This window comes from Arachis stenosperma, chromosome 3, assembly GCF_014773155.1.
Source record: "Arachis stenosperma cultivar V10309 chromosome 3, arast.V10309.gnm1.PFL2, whole genome shotgun sequence".
Lineage (NCBI taxonomy): Eukaryota > Viridiplantae > Streptophyta > Magnoliopsida > Fabales > Fabaceae > Arachis > Arachis stenosperma.
In genome coordinates, this window is record NC_080379.1 from 72988665 (window position 1) to 73009302 (window position 20638).

A 20638-nucleotide genomic window follows, 5' to 3' on the forward strand; every position below is an offset into this window, starting at 1 on the left:
AGAAGCTAATTGTCCAAGCATATCCTAGTACAAAAAGCACCACAAACATATGTCCTAAGGTCCAAGCTATGGTGTCTAGCCTTATTGTTTGTTTCTTTGCCAATTCTTGGCTTTTCTTTTCTTTTTCTTTCTCACGTTTCTTCATTTACCAGGGATGTTTATGCACAGAATTGTGATCATCAACAATGGTGCCAATAAACTTGGTAGCGCTCTCAAACGTGAATCACACTTAGTCACAACTCCGCACAACTAACCAGCAAGTGTACTGGGTCGTCCAAGTAATACCTTACGTGAGTAAGGTCGATCCCATAGATATATTGGTATGAAGCAAGCTATGGTCATCTTGTAAATCCCAGTCAGGCGGATTCAACTGTATTAAAAATTATAGTAAACGAAAAAAATATAGGATAGAGTTACTCATGTAATTCAATGGTGAATTTCAGATAAGTGCAAGGAGATGCTGTCCTTTCTGAACTCTGCCTTCCTTCAATCCTTCTTACTCCTTTCCATGGCAAGTTGTATGTAGGGCATCACTGTTGTCAATGGCTACATCTCATCCTCTCAGTGAAAATGGTCCAAATGCTCTGTCACAGCACGGCTAATCATCTGTCGGTTCTCGATCATGTTGGAATAGAATCCCTTGATTCTTTGCGTTTGTCATCACGTCCAACAATCGCGAGTTTGAAGCTCGTCACAGTCATTCAATCCCGAAATCCTACTCGGAATACCACAGACAAGGTTAGACTTTCCGGATTCCCATGAATGCCGCCATCATTCTAGCTTATACCAAGAAGATTCTGATTAAGGAATCCAAGATATGCGCCCGGCCTAAAGTAGAACGGAAGTGGTTGTCAGTCATGCGTTCATAGGTGAGAATGATGATGAGTGTCACAGATCATCACATTCGTCATGTTGAAGTGCAATGAATATCTTAGAATAAGAATAAGCGGAGTTGAATAGAAAATAGTAGTAATTTCATTAAAACTTGAGGTACAGCAGAGCTCCACACCCTTAATCTACGGTGTGTAGAAACTCCACTGTTGAAAAAACATAAGTGATGAAGGTTCAGGCATGGCAGATGGCCATCCCCCAAAATGTGATCAATAGTCTCCTAGGATGGATAATAAAATAAAACTGAGACCAAAGATGTCTAATACAATAGTAAAATGTTCTATTATACTAAACTAGCTACTAGGGTTTACAGAAGTAAGTAATTGATGCATAAATCCACTTTCGGGGCTCATTTGGTGTGTGCTTGATCTTTACACGAGCTGAGGCTTATCTTGGAGTTGAACACCAAGTTGTAATGTATTTTTTGGCATTCAACTCTGGGTCGTGACGTGTTTCTGGCGTTTGACTCCAGAATGCAGCATGGAACTGGCGTTGAGCGCCTATTTACGTCATCTAATCACGAATAAAGTATGGACTATTATATTGCTGGAAAGCTCTGGATGTCTACTTTCCAACGCCGTTGAGAGCTTGCCATTTGGAGTTCTGTGGCTCCAAAAAATCTATTCAAGTGCAGGGAGGTCAGAATCCAACAGCATCAACAGTCCTTTGTCAGCCTTTTATCAAGGTTTTGCTCAGGTCCATCAATTCAGCCAGAAATTACTTGAAATCACAGAAAAACACACAAATTCATAGTAAAGTCCAGAAATGTGAATTTAGCATAAAAACTAATGAAAACATCCCTAAAAAGTAGCTAGATCCTACTAAAAACTACCTAAAAACAATGCCAAAAAGCGTATAATTATCCGCTCATCACAACACCAAACTTAAATTGTTGCTTGTCTCCAAGCAACTAAAATCAATTAGGATAAAAAGAGAGAATATACTATAAATCCTAAAATATCAATGAATATTAGTTTTAATTTGATGAGCGGGACTTGTAGCTTTTTGCCTCTGAATAGTTTTGGCATCTCACTTTTTCCCTTGAAGTTTAGAATGATTGGCATCTATAGGAACTTAGAATTTCAGATAGTGTTATTGATTCTCCTAGTTAAGTTGATTCTTGAACAAAGCTACTTTTATGAGTCTTGGCCGTGGCCCTAAACACTTTGTTTTTCAGTATTACACCAGATACATAATATGCACTGTCCAAGCATTCATTCAGAAAACAAAAATTATTGTCACCACATCAATATAATTAAAATTAATTCAGGGATAATTTTGAAATTCATGTACTTCTTATTCTTTTGTATTAAAAATATTTTTCATTTAAGAGAGGTGAAGGATTTATGGAATTATTTATAGCCTTAAGATATAGTTACTCAATACTAATGATCAGGAGGTAGAGACACAAAACATAAACACATATAGCATAAAAATCAAAAAACAGAGATAGAACAAGGAAGTTAAGGAATGAGTCCACCTTAGTGAGGGTGGCGCCTTTTTGAAGGACTAATGGTGCTTTTTGAGCTCCTTTATGTCTTCCTTGCCTTGTGCTTGATCCCTAGTGATTTTGGTGCTCTTAACCTTAGTTGCTCCCAATAGTTGTGTGGAGGAAAATGTATCCCCTGAGTTATCTCAGGGATTTTTTTGATGAGGGAATTCCTCATGCTCTCTTGATGTGCAGTCAAATGCTCTTCTACTGAGCTATGGACCCTTGAGATGAATCTCTCCATCTCCCATGACTCGGAGGTGGAAAAATTTTTGTCTTCCCTTTTCTCTTTTTTTTTTTAGGTTTCTCTGGCCTTAGGTGCCATCAATGGTTATGGAAAAACAAAAAAGCTATGCTTTTACCACACTAAACTTAGAATGTTGCTCGCCCTCGAGCAAAAGAAAAAAGAATGGAAGGAGAAGAAGTTATGGAGGAGAGAGAGAGATATGAGTATGTTTCAGCCATATGGGTGGGATTGGGTGGGGAAGAGATAGATGGATGTGAGTGGTGAAGAGGTGATGGGGAAGAGAGATTGAGGTAATTGGAGATCCTGTGGGGTCCACAGATCCTGAGGTGTCAAGGATTTACATCCCTGCACCAATGAGGCGTGTAAAATGCCCTCTGCATGCAATCTTGGCATTTAACGCCAGATTGATGCTTGTTTCTGGCGTTAAACGCCAGCTTTAAGCTTATTATGGGCGTTCAACGCCCATCTGCAGCATGTTTCTGGCGTTGAACGCCAGCTTTCTTCATGTGCAATCCCTGGCGTTTAAATGGCAGATTGCTGCATGTTTCTGGCGTTCAACGCCAGATTCATGCTCTGTTCTGGCGTTGAACGCCAGCCAGATGCTTCTTACTGGCATTTAAACGCCAGTAAGTCCTTCCTCCAGGGTGTGATTTTTCTCTGCTGTTTTTGATTCTGTTTTTAATTTTAATATTTTTTTCGTGACTCCACATGATCATGAACCTAATAAAACATAAAGAACAATAAAATAAAATAAAATTAGATAAATAAAATTGGGTTGCTCCCAATAAGTGCTTCTTTAATGTCAAATAGCTTGACAGTGGGCTCTCATGGAGCCTCACAGGTGATCAGGTCAATGTTGTAGACTCCCAACACCAAACTTAGAGTTTGGATGTGGGGATTCAACACCAAACTTAGAGTTTGGCTGTGGCCTCTCAACACCAAACTTAGAGTTGATGTGGGGCTTTGTTTGACTCTGTACCAAGAGAAGCTTTTCATGCTTCCTCTCCATTGTTAAAGAAGAAGATCCTTGACCTTAAACACAAGGTAGTCCCATTCAATTGAAGGACTAATTCCTCTGTTAAAATCTATCACAGCTCCTGCTGTGGCTAGGAAAGGTCTTCCAAGGATGATGCATTCATCCTCCTCCTTCCTAGTGTTTAAGATTATGAAATCAGCAGGGATGTACAGGCATTCAACCTTTACCAACACGTCCTCTACCAATCCATAAGCTTGTCTTACTGACTTGTTTGCCATTTGTAATGAGATAAGGCAGGCTGTACCTCAATGATCCCCAGCTTCTCCATTACAGAGAGTGGCATAAGATTTATGCTTGACCCCAGGTCACACAGAGCCTTTTCAAAGGTCATGTTGCCTATGGTACAGGGTATTAAGAATTTGCCAGGATCTTGTTTCTTTTGAGGTAAAGTTTGTTGAACCCATGTATCTAGTTCACCAACGAGCAAGGGAGGTTCACCTTCCCAAGTCTCATTACCAAGCAATTTGGCATTCAGCTTCATGATAGCTCCTAGATATTGAGCAACTTGCTCTCCAGTTACATCTTCATCCTCTTCAAAGGAAGAATCTCAGAGCTCATGAATGGCAGAAGGAGGTTAATAGATCTCTATGGTCTCTATATGAGCCTCAGATTCCTTTGGGTCCTCAATAGAGAACTCCTTCTTGGTTGGGACGTCCCATGAGGTATTTGGTGCACGAAATTGCAATAACACTTTTGCAATCCCGCACAACTAACCAGCAAGTGCACTGGGTCGTCCAAGTAATACCTTGCGTGAGCAAGGGTCGATCCCGGAGATTGTCGGCTTGAAGCAAGCTATGGTATCTTGTAAATCTTAGTCAGGATATCAGAAATATCAGGATTGATTGTAAAAAGCAAAAGAACATGAATTGGTTCTTGTTTTTCAGTAATGGAGAATGGTTGAGGCTTTGGAGAGCTCCATCTTCTGAATCTCTGCTTTCCTACTGTCTTCTTTATCAAACACGCAAGGCTCCTTCCATGGCAAGCTGTATGTAGGGTTTCACCGTTGTCAGTGGCTACCTCCCATCCTCTCAGTGAAAATGTCCTATGCTCTGTCACAGCATATGGCTAATCAGCTGTCGGTTCTCGGTCAGGCCGGATAGAATCCAGTGATTCTTTTGCGTCTGTCACTAACGCCCCGCCTGCTAGGAGTTTGAAGGCACGTCACAGTCATCCAATCATCGAATCCTACTCAGAATACCACAGACAAGGTTTAGACCTTCTGGATTCTCTTGAATGCCGCCATCAGTTCTAGCTTACCACGAAGATTCCGATTAAAGAATCCAAGAGATATCTACTTAATCTAGGGTAGAATGGAGGTGGTTGTCAGGCACACGTTCATAGTTGAGAATATGATGAGTGTCACGGATCATCACATTCATCCGGGTTAAGAACAAGTGATATCTTAGAATGGAAGCAAGCATGATTGAATAAGAAACAGTAGTATTGCATTAATCCATCAAGACACAGCAGAGCTCCTCACCCCAACCATGGGGTTTAGAGACTCATGCCATGAAAAGTGCACAAAGAAACGTGTAAAGTGTCATGAGGTACAGATACAATGTCAAAATCCTATTAATAGTAAACTAGTAACCTAAGGTTTACCGAAAGAGTAAATGACAGAAAAATCCACTTCCGGGCCCACTTGGTGTGTGCTTGGGCTGAGCAATGAAGCATTTTCGTGTAGAGACCTTTTCTGGAGTTAAACGCCGCTTTTATGCCAGTTTGGGCGTTTAACTCCAAGTTTTATGCCAGTTCCAGCGTTAAACGCTCGGAATTCTGAGGCTGAATTGCCACGCCGGTTTGGGCATCAAATCTGGGCAAAGTATGAACTATCATATATTGCTGAAAGCCCAGGATGTCTACTTTCCAATGCCGTTGAGAGCGCGCCAACTGGGCTTCTGTAGCTCCAGAAAATCCACTTTGAGTGCAGGGAGGTCATAATCCAACAGCATCTGCAGTCCTTTTCAGTCTCTGAATCAGATTTTTGCTCAGGACCCTCAATTTCAGCCAGAAAATACCTGAAATCATAGAAAAACACACAAACTCATAGTAAAGTCCAGAAAAGTGAATTTTAACTAAAAACTAATAAAAATATACTAAAAACTAACTAGAATATACTAAAAACATACTAAAAACATGCCAAAAAGGGTACAAATTATCCCTCATCACAACACAAACTTAAATTGTTGCTTGTCCCCAAGCAACTGAAAATCAAAATAGGATAAAAAGAAGAGAATATACTATAGACTCCAAAATATCAAAGAAACATAGTTCCAATTAGATGAGCAGGACTAGTAGCTTTTTGCCTCCGAACAGTTTTGGCACCTCACTCTATCCTTTGAAGTTCAGAATGATTGGCATCTATAAGAACTCAGAACTCAGATAGTGTTATTGATTCTCCTAGTTAAGTATAATGATTCTTGAACACAGCTACTTAATGAGTCTTGGCCGTGGCCCAAAGCACTCTGTCTTCCAGTATTACCAACGGATCATACATGCCACAGACACATAATTGGGTGAACCTTTTTAGATTGTGACTCAGCTTTGCTAGAGTCCCCAATTAGAGGTGTCCAAGGTTCTTAAGCACACTCTTTGCCTTGGTTCACAACTTTATTTTTTTCTTTTCTTCTTTTTTTTTTCAAAATTTTTTTTCACTGCTTTTTCTTGCTTCAATAATCACTTTGCTGATTTTTCAGATCCTCAATAACAGTTCTCCTTTTCCATCATTCTTTCAAGAGCCAACAATTTTAACATTCTTAAAACAACAAATTCAAAAGACATATGCACTTCAAGCATTCATTCGGAAAACAAAAATTATTGTCACCACATCAAACTAATTCAACTAGTTTCAAGGATAAATTTTGAAATCCTGTACTTCTTGTTCTTTTGTGATTAAAGCATTTTTCATTTAAGAGGTGATGGATTCATAGGACATTCATAACTTTAAGGCATGAATTTTATTAATTATGAATTAAGAACAAGACTCAATAGATATAAGATGAGACTAAAAAAAATAAAAATAGGAATAGAAAACAAAAGAAAAACGCAAAAAAGGCTCCTAATGATAGAGGTTTTCACAGAGTTAGGACTCAACAACCTTGATTTTGAGAAGTGGATGCTCCCTCAGCTTGAGAGGAGAGCTTTTGGCGTTTCATCTCTGGAGTTCACGCCCCTGCTTCTCTTGTTCCTTCAGCATTTGCAGAGCATGCAGTTCTGATTCTGCTGTTCTTCCTTCAGTTGCTCCATAGTTTCTTGCAACTTGGTGATAGATGCTTCTAGGCTGGCCCAGTAGCCAATTTCAGGGAATTCAGGGAGGAACTCCTGCGCCTCCTTTGATAGAGTTGTCTTGCATTTGTCCTTCCATTGACTTCTTGGTGATTGGATGTTCAATGGGTATGAATTCATCTACTCCCATCTTCACCCCAGCCTCTTTACAGAGCAAGGAGATCAAGCTTGGGTAAGCCAATTTGGCTTCAGTGGAATTCTTATTTGCAATGTGTAGATCTCACAAGCAATCACATGATGAACCTCCACTTCTCTTCCAAGCATAATGCAATGAATCATCACTGCTCTCTTGATGGGACCTCAGAACGGTTGCTAGTGGATAGTATGGAGCGCCCAATAAAGTCTAGCCAACCTCTCGCAATTGGTTTGAGGTCTCCCTCTTGAGTTGGTTTGGGACACCCTTAGAATTGGTTATCCATTTAGTTCCAGGGAGGCATATGTCCTCTAGAACTTGATCCAACCCTTTATCTGCTCTCACCATCCTCCTATTAAAGGATTCAGGATCATCTGCAGTTGAGGTATTTGAAGATTTCTCTTATTTTGTCCAGAGAAAGTACATAACTTTCCCTCTGACCATGGTTCTGTAGGTATGGTAAGCAGTTCCAGTCATTCTCTGCTTATCTGTTAGCCACAGATTTGAGTAGAATTCCTGAACCATGTTCCTTCCAACCTTTATCTCAGGATTGGTTAGAACTTCCCACCCTCTGTTTCGAATTTGCTCTTGGATCCCCGGGATTCATCTTCTTTCAGATCAAATTTAACTTCCGGGATCACTGACCTCAGACCCATTATCTTGTGATAATGGTCTTCATGTTCTTTGGTTAGAACTTCTCTTGGTTCAAAGATTCTTTGGATTATTCTCCTTATTTCCTCTTAAATTGGTTGTTTTCCTTAGGAGCCATGATCTTGATGAATCTGGCTAGTGATCACGGAAAAGCACACCAAACTTAGAGGTTTGCTTGTCCTCAAGCAAAAGAAAGAAGAGAAGAGAGAGAGGAAGAGAAATTCGAATGGTTGTGGTGGAATGAGGGGAAACAAACGTGTATTTATAAGGTGGGGAGGGGAGATTTCGAAAAGAAAAGAAAAATTTGAAAGGAGATTTGAGAAGATATGGAAAGAATTTGAGAGAAAGGTGAGTTTTTGAACAATATTTGGAATTGATTTGAAATAGATTTGAAAAATGGTTTTGATTTTTGAAGATTTGAAGGTGAATGATGAATGGTTGAAGTGTGATTTGTAGAAAAGTATAGGTAAGAAAGGAAAGTTTGAACAGATTTGAGTTGAAACGAAATTGTGGTCCCCCCACCTTTCTGGCGTTAAACGCCCAGAATGGCACCCATTCTGGCGTTTAACGCCCATTGTTGCCCCTTTTGGGCGTTTAACGCCCAGCCAGGTGCCCTGGCTGGCGTTAAATGCCAGAATTCCTTTGTCACTGGGCGTTTTCCAAAACGCCCAGGATGCTGCACACCTGGCGTTAAACACCCAGAATGGTGCCCATTCTGGCGTTTAACGCCCAAAATGGCACCATTCCTGGCGTTAAACGCCCAGAATGGTACCCATTCTGGCGTTAACGCCCAAAATGCCCCTTACTGGCGTTTTTTTCGCCAGTAAGCTCATTTTCTCTGCTTTTGAACTGAATCCTTCTGTAACTCTGTGAATTCCTTCATTTTTGATATTTGCCTCTGTAAGAACAATTCATATAACCTCCTAATGACTGGGTTGCCTCCCAGCAAGCGCTTCTTTACTGTCTTTAGCTGGACCTTCACTGAAAATCACTCACGTCTCAGTTTTGAGCATTCCTGCTCAAAATTGCCTTCAAGATAATGCTTGATTCTCTATCCATTAACAATGAACTTTTTGTCAGAATCAATATCCTGAAGCTCAACATATCCATATGGTGAAACTCCTGTAATCACATACGGACCCCTCCACCGGGATTTGAGTTTTCCTGGAAACAATTTGAGCCTAGAGTTGAAGAGCAGAACTTTTTGTCCTGGCTCAAAGACTCTGGTTGACAACTTCTTGTCATGCCATTTCTTTGCCTTTTCCTTATAAATTTTTGCATTTTCAAAGGCATTGAGTCTGAACTCCTCTAGCTCATTTAGCTGGAGCAATCTCTTTTCACCAGCTAACTGTGCATCCATGTTTAGGAACCTGGTTGCCCAATAGGCTTTATGTTCCAGTTCCACGGGTAGATGACAGGCCTTCCCATACACCAATTGGTATGGAGAGGTTCCTATAGGAGTCTTGAATGCTGTTCTGTATGCCCACAGAGCATCATCCAAGCTCTTTGCCCAGTCCTTTCTCCGGGCTATCACAGTCCGTTCTAGGATTCTTTTTAGCTCTCTGTTAGAGACTTCAGCTTGCCCATTTGTCTGTGGATGATACGGAGTTGCCACTTTATGGCTGATTCCATATCTAACCATAGCAGAGTATAGCTGTTTATTGCAGAAATGAGTGCCCCATCACTGATTAGTACTCTGGGAACACCAAACCTGCTGAAGATGTGTTTCTAGAGGAATTTCAGCACAGTTTTGGTATCATTAGTGGGTGTAGCAATTGCTTCTACCCACTTAGATACGTAGTCCACTGCCACCAGAATGTAAGTGTTTGAGTATGATGGTGGGAATGGACCCATGAAGTCAATTCCCATACATCAAACAATTCTATCTCTAATATCCCTTGTTGAGGCATGGCATATCCGTGAGGCAAGTTACCAGCTCTTTGGCAATTGTCACAGTTTCGCACAAACTCTCGGGAATCTTTATAGAGAGTAGGCCAGTAGAAGCCACATTGGAGGACTTTATTGGCTGTTCGCTCACTTCCAAAATGTCCTCCATACTGTGATCCATGGCAATGCCATAGGATCCTTTGTGCTTCTTCTCTGGGTACACATCTGCAGATTACTCCGTCTGCACATCTCTTAAAGAGATATGGTTCATCCCAGAGGTAGTACTTGGCATCTGAAATTAATTTCTTTCTTTGCACTTTGCTGTACTCCTGGGGTATGAACCTCACAACTTTATAATTTGCAATATCTGCAAACCAAGGAGCTTCCTGAATGGCAAAGAGTTGCTCATCTGGGAAAGTCTCAGAGATCTCAGTAGAAGGGAGGGACGCCCCAGCTACTGGTTCTATCCGGGACAGATGATCAGCTACTTGGTTCTCTGTCCCTTTTCTGTCTCTTATTTCTATATCAAACTCTTGCAGAAGCAACACCCATCTTATTAGCCTGTGTTTTGAATCCTGCTTTGTGAGTAAGTATTTAAGAGCAGCATGGTCAGTGTACACAATCACTTTGGATCCTACTAGATAAGATCTAAATTTGTCAATGGCATAGACCACTGCAAGTAGTTCTTTTTCTGTGGTTGTGTAATTCTTCTGTGCATTATTTAGAAGACGGCTAGCATAATAAATGACATGCAGAAGTTTGTTATGCCTCTGTCCCAACACTGCACCAATGGCATGATCACTGGCATCACACATTAATTCAAATGGCAATGTCCAATCTGGTGCAGAGATGACTGGTGCTGTGACCAGCTTAGCTTTCAGGGTCTCAAATGCCTGCAGACACTGTGTGTCAAACACAAATGGTATGTCAGCAGCTAGCAGGTTACTTAAAGGTTTTGCAATTTTTGAAAAATCCTTTATAAACCTTCTGTAGAATCCTGCATGCCCCAGAAAGCTTCTGATTGCCTTAACATTGGCAGGTGGTGGTAATTTTTCAATTACCTCTACCTTTTCCTTATCCACCTCTATTCCCCTGCTTGAAATTTTGTGCCCAAGGACAATTCCTTCAGTCACCATAAAGTGACATTTCTCCCAGTTCAAAACCAGGTTAGTCTCTTGGCACCTTTTCAGGACAAGTGCTAGGTGATTAAGACAGGAGCTGAATGAGTCTCCATAAACTGAAAAGTCGTCCATGAAGACTTCCAGGAATTTCTCTACCATATCTGAGAAGATAGAGAGCATGCACCTCTGAAAGGTTGCAGGTGCATTGCACAGACCAAAAGGCATCCTCCTATAGCAAACACGCCAGAAGGGCAAGTGAATGCTGTTTCTCTTGGTCCTGAGGATCTACTGCAATTTGGTTATAGCCTGAATAGCCATCCAAAAAGCAGTAATAGTCATGCCCAGCTAGTCTTTCTAGCATTTGGTCTATGAATGGTAAAGGAAAATGATCCTTTCTGGTGGCTGTATTGAGCCTTCTGTAGTCAATACACATACGCCACCCTGTGACTGTTCTTGTAGGAACCAGTTCATTTTTTTCATTATGAACCACTGTCATGCCTCCCTTTTTGGGGACAACTTGGACAGGGCTCACCCAGGGGCTATCAGAAATAGGATAAATAATCCCAGCCTCTAGTAATTTAGTGACCTCTTTCTGCACCACTTCCTTCATGGCTGGATTTAGCCTCCTCTGTGGTTGGACCACTGGTTTGGCATTATCCTCCAACAGGATCTTGTGCATGCATCTAGCTGGGCTAATGCCCTTAAGATCACTTATGGACCACCCAAGAGCTGTCTTGTGTGCCCTTAGCACTTGAATCAGTGCTTCTTCTTCCTGTGGATTTAAAGCAGAGCTTATAATCACTGGAAAAGTGTCACCCTTTCCCAGAAATGCATATTTCAGGGATGGTGGTAGTGGTTTGAGTTCAGGTTTGGGAGGCTTATCCTCCTCCTGAGGAATTTTCGAAAATTCCTCTGTTTCCTGTGATTCTTCTTGATCAGGCTGAGCATCCTTGAAGATGTCTTCAGGCTCTGATTCTAGGCTTTCAGTCATATTGATCTCTTCCACCAAAAAGTCAATAATGTCTGCGCCCATGCAATCATTTGGTGTGTCTGGATGCTGCATAGCTTTTACAGCATTTAACTTGAACTCATCCTCATTGACTCTCAAGGTTACTTCCCCTTTTTGTACATCAATGAGAGTTCGTCCAGTTGCTAGGAAAGGTCTTCCTAGGATGAGAGTTGCACTCTTGTGCTCCTCCATTTCCAGCACCACAAAGTCAGTTGGAAAGGCGAATGGCCCAACCTTGACAATCATATCCTCTATTATGCCTGATGGATGTTTAATGGAGCCATCAGCAAGTTGGAGGCATATCCTGGTTGGTTTTACTTCTCCAGTCAACCCAAGCTTTCTGATAGTGGATGCAGGTATTAGATTGATGCTTGCTCCAAGATCACATAGGGCTGTCTTGGTGCAAGCGCCTTCTAATGTGCATGGTATCAGAAAGCTTCCAGGATCTTGAAGCTTTTCTGGTAAGCTTTTCAAATGACTGCACTGCATTCTTCAGTGAGAAACACTTTTTCAGTTTCTCTCCAATCCTTCTTATGACTTAAGATTTCCTTCATAAACTTAGCATAAGAAGGTATTGCTCAAGTGCCTCTGCAAACGGAATCTTATTTCAAGAGTCCTTAGGTAGTCTGCAATGCGGGCAGATTGCTTATCCTGTTCCGCTTTGCGGAGTTTCTGAGGATAAGGCATCTTGGCTTGATATTCTTCAACCTTAGATGCTGCAGGTTTATTCCTTACAGAAGTGGTTGAAGAAGCCTTTTTAGAGGGATACTGTAAGCACTCTCAGGTGTCTGATCTTCCCTTGGCGTTTGAACGCCAGGAATGGGTGAAGTTTGGGCGTTAAACGCCAACTTCTCTCCCTTTTCTGGCGTTTGAACGCCAGAACTGGGCAAGGAATGGGCGTTTAACGCCAACTTTCCTTCCCTTTCTGGCGTTTGAACGCCAATAACATTCCTCTCTGGGCTCTTACTGTCCTCAGAGGGATTTTGAACAGTGGTTTGGTTATCCTCTGTCAATTGTTCCCTGTTTGGCTTTTTGCTCTTTTGAGCAGTGGTATTCAGTGTCTTCCCACTCCTTAGTTGAACTGCTTGACACTCCTCTGTTATCTGTTTAGATATTTGCTGTTTGCCTGATTCAACTGTAGTTCTATGCTCTTGTTAGCAACTTTAGTTTCATAGAGCATCTCTTTAAATTCTGCTAACTGTTCTGTCATCAGGAGTAATTGTTGATTAAGCTCAATTATCTGTTCTTGAGGATTAGAGTCAGTGACTACTGTCATGACTTCCTCTTCTGGAGAGAACTCATTGCTAGAATACAAATATTGGTTTCTAGCAATAGTGTCTATAAGCTCTTGAGCTTCTTCAATTGTCTTCCTCATGTGTATAGATCCACCAGCTGAGTGGTCTAAAGACATCTGAGCTTTTTCTGTAAGCCCATAGTAGAAAATGTCTAACTGTACCCACTCTGAAAACATTTCAGAGGGACATTTCCTTAGCATACCTCTATACCTCTCCCAGGCATTGTAAAGGGATTCATTATCCTCTTGTTTAAAGCCTTGGATGTCCAGCCTTAACTGTGTCATCCTCTTTGGAGGGTAAAAATGATTCAGGAATTTATCTGATAACTGTTTCCATGTCTTTATGCTTGATGTAGGTTGGTTATTCAACCACCTTTTAGCTTGATCTTTTACAGCAAATGGAAACAGTAATAGTCTGTAGACATCCTGATCTACCTCTTTATCATGTACTGTGTCAGCAATTTGTAAGAATTGTGCCAGAAACTCAGTAGGCTCTTCCTGTGGAAGGCCGGAATACTGGCAATTTTGCTGCACTATGATAATGAGTTGAGGATTTAGCTCAAAGCTGCTTGCTTTGATGGGAGGTGTACAGATGGTACTCCCATATGCAGCTGTAATGGGGTTAGCATATGACCCCAGAGTCCTTCTGGACTGCTCAATCCCACTTATGTCCATAATGGATAAAGGAAATTGATATGGATTGCAAATAGATAAATTTTATTTATTTATTTTTTTTTGAGTTAAACGAAAATAATAAAATAAAACAAAAGAAAATTAAAATAAAAATTCGAAAATCAAAAAGAAAATAAGATCAAAGCAAATTGAGAACTGAATCAAATAGTTAATTAAAAAGATTTTGAAAATAGCAATGAGAAAGATGTGATTGAAAAAATTTTATGAAAAAGATTTGATTTTTGAAAAGAGGAAAGAGAAAAACACAAAAAGACACCAAACTTAAAATTTTTAGAAAATCAAACACTAATTTTCGAAAATTTTAAAGGAAAAACACAAAGAGGACACCAAACTTAGAATTTTTATGAATCAAAAAGGGACTAAGAACATGCAAAATCGAAAATTAAAAGAAAAACAAAGGCATGCAATTGACACCAAACTTAAAATATGAAACTAGACTCAACTAAAAGACTCTAAACCAATAAAAAAAACAAAACGGTCCTAATCTAAGCAACAAGATAAGCCGTCAGTTGTCCAAACTCGAACAATCCCCGGCAACGGCGCCAAAAACTTGGTGCACGAAATTGCAATAACACTTTTGCAATCCCGCACAACTAACCAGCAAGTGCACTGGGTCATCCAAGTAATACCTTGCGTGAGCAAGGGTCGATCCCACGGAGATTGTCGGCTTGAAGCAAGCTATGGTTATCTTGTAAATCTTAGTCAGGATATCAGAAATTATCAGGATTGATTGTAAAAAGCAAAAGAACATGAATTGGTTACTTGTTTTTCAGTAATGGAGAATAGGTTGAGGCTTTGGAGATGCTCCATCTTCTGAATCTCTGCTTTCCTACTGTCTTCTTTATCAAACACGCAAGGCTCCTTCCATGGCAAGCTGTATGTAGGGTTTCACCGTTGTCAGTGGCTACCTCCCATCCTCTCAGTGAAAATGTTCCTATGCTCTGTCACAGCATATGGCTAATCAGCTGTCGGTTCTCGGTCAGGCCGGAATAGAATCCAGTGATTCTTTTGCGTCTGTCACTAACGCCCCGCCTGCTAGGAGTTTGAAGCACGTCACAGTCATCCAATCATCGAATCCTACTCAGAATACCACAGACAAGGTTTAGACCTTCTGGATTCTCTTGAATGCCGCCATCAGTTCTAGCTTATACCACGAAGATTCCGATTAAAGAATCCAAGAGATATCTACTTAATCTAGGGTAGAACGGAGGTGGTTGTCAGGCACACGTTCATAGTTGAGAATATGATGAGTGTCACGGATCATCACATTCATCCGGGTTAAGAACAAGTGATATCTTAGAATGGAAGCAAGCATGATTGAATAAGAAACAGTAGTAATTGCATTAATCCATCAAGACACAGCAGAGCTCCTCACCCCCAACCATGGGGTTTAGAGACTCATGCCGTGGAAAGTGCACAAAGAAACGTGTAAAGTGTCATGAGGTACAGATACAATGTCAAAAGATCCTATTAATAGTAAACTAGTAACCTAAGGTTTACAGAAATGAGTAAATGACAGAAAAATCCAGTTCCGGGCCCACTTGGTGTGTGCTTGGGCTGAGTAATGAAGCATTTTCGTGTAGAGACCTTTTCTGGAGTTAAACGCCAGCTTTTATGCCAGTTTGGGCGTTTAACTCCATGTTTTATGCCAGTTCCAGCGTTAAACGCTGGGAATTCTGAGGCTGAATTGCCACGCCGGTTTGGGCCATCAAATCTTGGGCAAAGTATGGACTATCATATATTGCTGGAAAGCCCAGGATGTCTACTTTCCAATGCCGTTGAGAGCGCGCCAATTGGGCTTCTATAGCTCCAGAAAATCCACTTCGAGTGCAGGGAGGTCAGAATCCAACAGCATCTGCAGTCCTTTTCAGTCTCTGAATCAGATTTTTGCTCAGGACCCTCAATTTCAGCCAGAAAATACCTAAAATCACAAAAAAACACACAAACTCATAGTAAAGTCCAGAAAAGTGAATTTTAACTAAAAACTAATAAAAATATACTAAAAACTAACTAGAATATACTAAAAACATACTAAAAACAATGCCAAAAAGGGTACAAATTATCCGCTCATCAGTATTCCTCATTGGGATTCACGTCCTCCCCTTCCTCCTTGCATTCGGCCATATTGACTATATCAATTGCCTTGCACTCTCTCTTTGGATTCTCTTCTGTATTGCTTGGGAGAGTACTAGGAGGAGTTTCAGTGATTTTCTTACTCAGCTGGCCCACTTGTGCCTCTAAATTTCTAATGGAGGACCTTGATTCACTCATGAAACTTAAAGTGGCCTTATACAGATCAGAGACTAAGTTTGCTAAGTTAGAGGTGCTCTATTCAGAATTCTCTGTCTGTTGCTGAGAAGATGATGGATAAGGCTTGATATTGCTGAGCCTATTTCTTCCACCATTATTAAAGCCTTGTTGAGGCTTTTATTGATCCTTCCATGAGAAATTTGGATGATTTCTCCATGATGAATTATAGGTGTTTCCATAAGGTTCACCCATATAATTTACCTCTGCTATTGCAGGGTTCTTAGGATCATAAGCTTCTTCTTCAGAAGATGCCTCTTTAGTACTGTTGGATGTATTTTGCCATCTATTCAGACTTTGAGAAATCATGTTGACTTGCTGAGTCAATATTTTGTTCTGAGCCAATATGGCATTCAGAGCATCAATTTCAAGAACTCCCTTCCTTTGAGGCATCCTATTATTCACAAAATTCTTCTCATAAGTGTACATGAACTAGTTATTTGCAACCATGTCAATAAGCTCTTGAGCTTCTACAGGCTTTTTCTTTAGGTGAATGGATCCACCTGCAGAATGGTCCAATGATATCTTAGAGAACTCAGATAGACCATAATAGAATATATCTATCATTGTCCATTCTGAAAACATGTCAGAAGGACATCTTTTGGTCATCTGTTTGTATCTTTCCCAAGCTTCATAGAGGGATTCACCATCTTTTTGTTTGAAGGTCTGAACATCCATTCTAAGCTTGCTCAGTTTTTGAGGAGGAAAGAACTTAGCCAAGAAGGCCGTGACCAGCTTATCCCAAGAGTCCAGGCTATCTTTAGGTTGAGAGTCCAACAATGTTCTAGCTCTCTCTCTTACAGCAAAAGGGAAAAGCATGAGCCTGTAGACTTCAGGATCTACTCCATTAGTCTTAACAGTCTCACAGATCTACAAGAACTCAGTTAAGAACTGGTAGGGATCTTCGGATGGAAGTCCATTAAACATGCAGTTTTGTTGCATTAGAGCAACTAATTGAGGTTTCAGCTCAAAATTGTTTGCTCCAATGGCAGGAATTGAGATGCTTCTTCCATCAAACTTGGAAGTAGGTGTAGTATAATCACCAAGCATCCTTCTTGCATTATTGTTGTTGGGTTTGGCTGCCATCTCCTTTTCTTGTTCGAAAATTTCAGCAAGGTTGTCTTTGGATTGTTGTAATTTAGCTTCTCTTAGTTTTCTCTTCAGAGTCCTTTCAGGTTCTGGATCAGCTTCAACAAGAATGCCTTTTTCCTTATTCCTGCTCATATGAAAGAGAAGAGAACAAGAGAAGAAGGGAAGAGGAATCCTCTATGTCACAGTAAAGAGGTTCCTTATTGTTAGTAGAAGAAGAAAGGAAATAAAGAAAGGAGAATCCAAACAGAAGGGTGAGGATAGGGGTAGTAATTTGAGATGAAGAGAGGTGAAGAGAAGTGTTAGTAAATAAATAAATAAATAGAAGAAGAGGAGAGGGAAAGAATTTCGAAAATAATTTCTGAAAAGGAGTTAAATGATTTTCGAAAATAAAGATAAGAAATAAAATTAAAATTAAAATTTAAAGCAATTAATTAATTAAAAAGAATTTTTGAAAAAGAGGGAGGTATTTTCAAAAATTAGAGAGAGAAAAGTTGTTAGGTGGTTTTAAAAAAGACAAGAAACAAACAAAAAGTCAAATAGTTAGCTGAAAAATATTTGAAAATCAAATTTGAAAAGATAAGAAGATAAGAAGATAAGAAAAGATATTTAAAATCAAAATTTTGAAAAATATATGATATAAAAGATAGGATAAGATAGATTTAATTTTTAAAATTTAAAATTAATTACTTAACTAACAAGAAAGTAACAAACTTCAAATTTTCGAACCAATCACATTAATTGTTAGCATAATTTTCGAAAATAAAGATAAAATTAAGAAAAAGATTTTTGAAATGTTTTAAAGAATTTTCGAAAATAAATAAGAAATATGAAAAAGATTTGATTTTTGAAAAAGTTTTGAAAAGATAAGATTTTTAAAATTGAAAATTTGACTTGACCTGTAAGAAACAACTAATTTTTAAAAATTTTTGACTAAGTCAACTCAAATTTTCGAAAATTATGAGAAAATTAAGGAAAATATATTTTTTTATTTTTTAATTTTTAATGATGAGAGAGAAAAACATAAAAATGACCCAAAACATAAAAATTTTGGATCAAAACACAAGATGCATGCAAGAACACTATGAATGTCAAGATGAACACCAAGAACACCTTGAAGATCATGATGAACATCAAGAACATATTTTTGAAAAATTTTTTATGCAAAGAAAACATGCAAGACACCAAACTTAGAAATCTTTAATGCTTAGACAATATGAATGCAAAAATGCACATGAAAAATAATAAAAGACACAAAACAAGAAAACATCAAGATCAAACAAGAAGACTTACCAAGAACAACTTGAAGATCATGAAGAATACTATGAATGCATGAATTTTCGAAAAATGCAAGAAAAATTTTTAAAGCATGCAATTGACACCAAACTTAAAATTTGACTCAAGACTCAAACAAGAAGCACAAAATATTTTTGGTTTTTTTATGATTTTATGATTTTTTGGATTTTCTTTTAATTTTTTTGAAAAAACATATAGAAAAAAAAAAGAAAATAAGAAATTCAAAATTTTTAATAAGAATTCCAGGAATCTTTCAATGTTAGTCTAAAGCTCCAATTCAAGGGTTGGGCATGGCTTAATAGCCAGCCAGCTTTAGAAGATATAAATCAGGCATGCAACAGGTGATGTTTCATCCAACTCCATATACATACCCGTTATGTTGACAAGTGGAAGCTTCAATCCAAAAGGATTTGGATGTGGCTTTACAGCCAGTCAGGCTTTAACATGTTTTATGAAACACTAGAATTCATTCTTAAAAACTTTGAATAATTTTTCGAAAACAAAGAAAAAATATTGAAAAATATTTTTGAAAACTTTTTGAAAAGAAAAATAAAAAGAAAATTACCTAATCTGAGCAACAAGATGAACCGTCAGTTGTCCAAACTCGAACAATCCCCGGCAACGGTGCCAAAAACTTGGTGTTGTTGCCGGAATCTTGAATAATCGCTGGCTCCAAACTCGAACAATCCCCGGCAACGGCGCCAAAAACTTGGTGCACGGAATTGTGATCATCAACAATGGCGCCAATAAACTTGGTAGCGCTCTCAAACGTGAATCACACTTAGTCACAACTCCGCACAACTAACCAGCAAGTGTATTGGGTCGTCCAAGTAATACCTTACGTGAGTAAGGTCAATCCCACAAAGATTGTTGGTATGAAGCAAGCTATGGTCATCTTGTAAATCCCAGTCAGGCGGATTCAACTGTATTAAGAAATTATAGTAAACAAAAATAAATAAAATAGGATAGAGTTACTCATGTAATTCAATGGTGGGAATTTCAGATAAGTGCAAGGAGATGCTGTGTCTTTTCTGAATCTCTGCTTTCCTACTGCCTTCCTTCAACCCTTCTTACTCCTTTCCATGGCAAGCTGTATGTAGGGCATCACCGTTGTCAATGTCTACATCCCATCCTCTCAGTGAAAATGGTCCAAATACTCTGTCACAGCACGGCTAATCATTTGTCGGTTCTCGATCATGTTGGAATAGAATCCCTTGATTCTTTTGCGTTTGTCATCACGCCCAACAATCGCGAGTTTGAAGCTCGTCACAGTCATTCAATCCCGAAATCCTACTCGGAATACCACAGACAAGGTTACTTTCTGGATTCCCATGAATGCCGCTATCAATTCTAGCTTATACCACGAAGATTCTGATTAAGGAATCCAAGAGATATGCGCCCGGCCTAAAATAGAACGGAAGTGGTTGTCAGTCACGCGTTCATAGGTGAGAATAATGATGAGTGTCACGGATCATCACATTCATCATGTTGAAGTGCAACGAATATCTTAGAATAAGAACAAGCGGAATTGAATAGAAAATAGTAGTAATTGCATTAAAACTTGAGGTACAACAGAGCTCCACACCCTTAATTTATGGTGTGTAGAAACTCCACCATTGAAAATACATAAGTGATGAAGGATCAGGCATGGCCGAATGGCCAGCCCCCAAAACATGATCAATAGTCTCCTAGGATGGATAATAAAATAAAACTGAGACCAAAGATGTCTAATACAATAGTAAAATGTTCTATTTATACTAAATTAGCTACTAGGGTTTACAGAAGTAAGTAATTGATGCATAAATCTACTTCCGGGGCCCACTTGGTGTGTGCTTGGGCTGAGCTTGATCTTTACACGAACTGAGGCTTATCTTGGAGTTGAACGCCAAGTTGTAACGTGTTTTTTGCGTTCAACTTTGGGTCGTGACGTGTTTCTGGCGTTTGACTCCAGAATGTAGCATGAAACTGGTGTTGAGCGCCAGTTTACGTCGTCTAATCACGAATAAAGTATGGACTATTATATATTGCTGGAAAGCTCTGGATGTCTACTTTCCTTGCCGTTGAGAGCGCGCCATTTGGAGTTTTGTAGCTCCAAAAAATCAATTTCGAGTGCAGGGAGATCAGAATCCAACAACATCAGCAGTCCTTTGTCAGCCTTTTATTAGAGTTTTGCTCAGGTCCTTCAATTTCAGCCAGAAATTACCTGAAAT

General features: G+C 39.5%; 1 non-coding gene across 1 annotated transcript; it reads left to right on the forward strand.

The window, feature by feature from the left end:
- The first annotated feature begins 16626 nt into the window (after positions 1 to 16626).
- LOC130971033 (small nucleolar RNA R71) lies at positions 16627 to 16730 on the forward strand. Its single transcript, XR_009082271.1, has one exon. It is a non-coding gene; the product is annotated as a small nucleolar RNA R71 (small nucleolar RNA).
- Positions 16731 to 20638: the final 3908 nt, after the last annotated feature.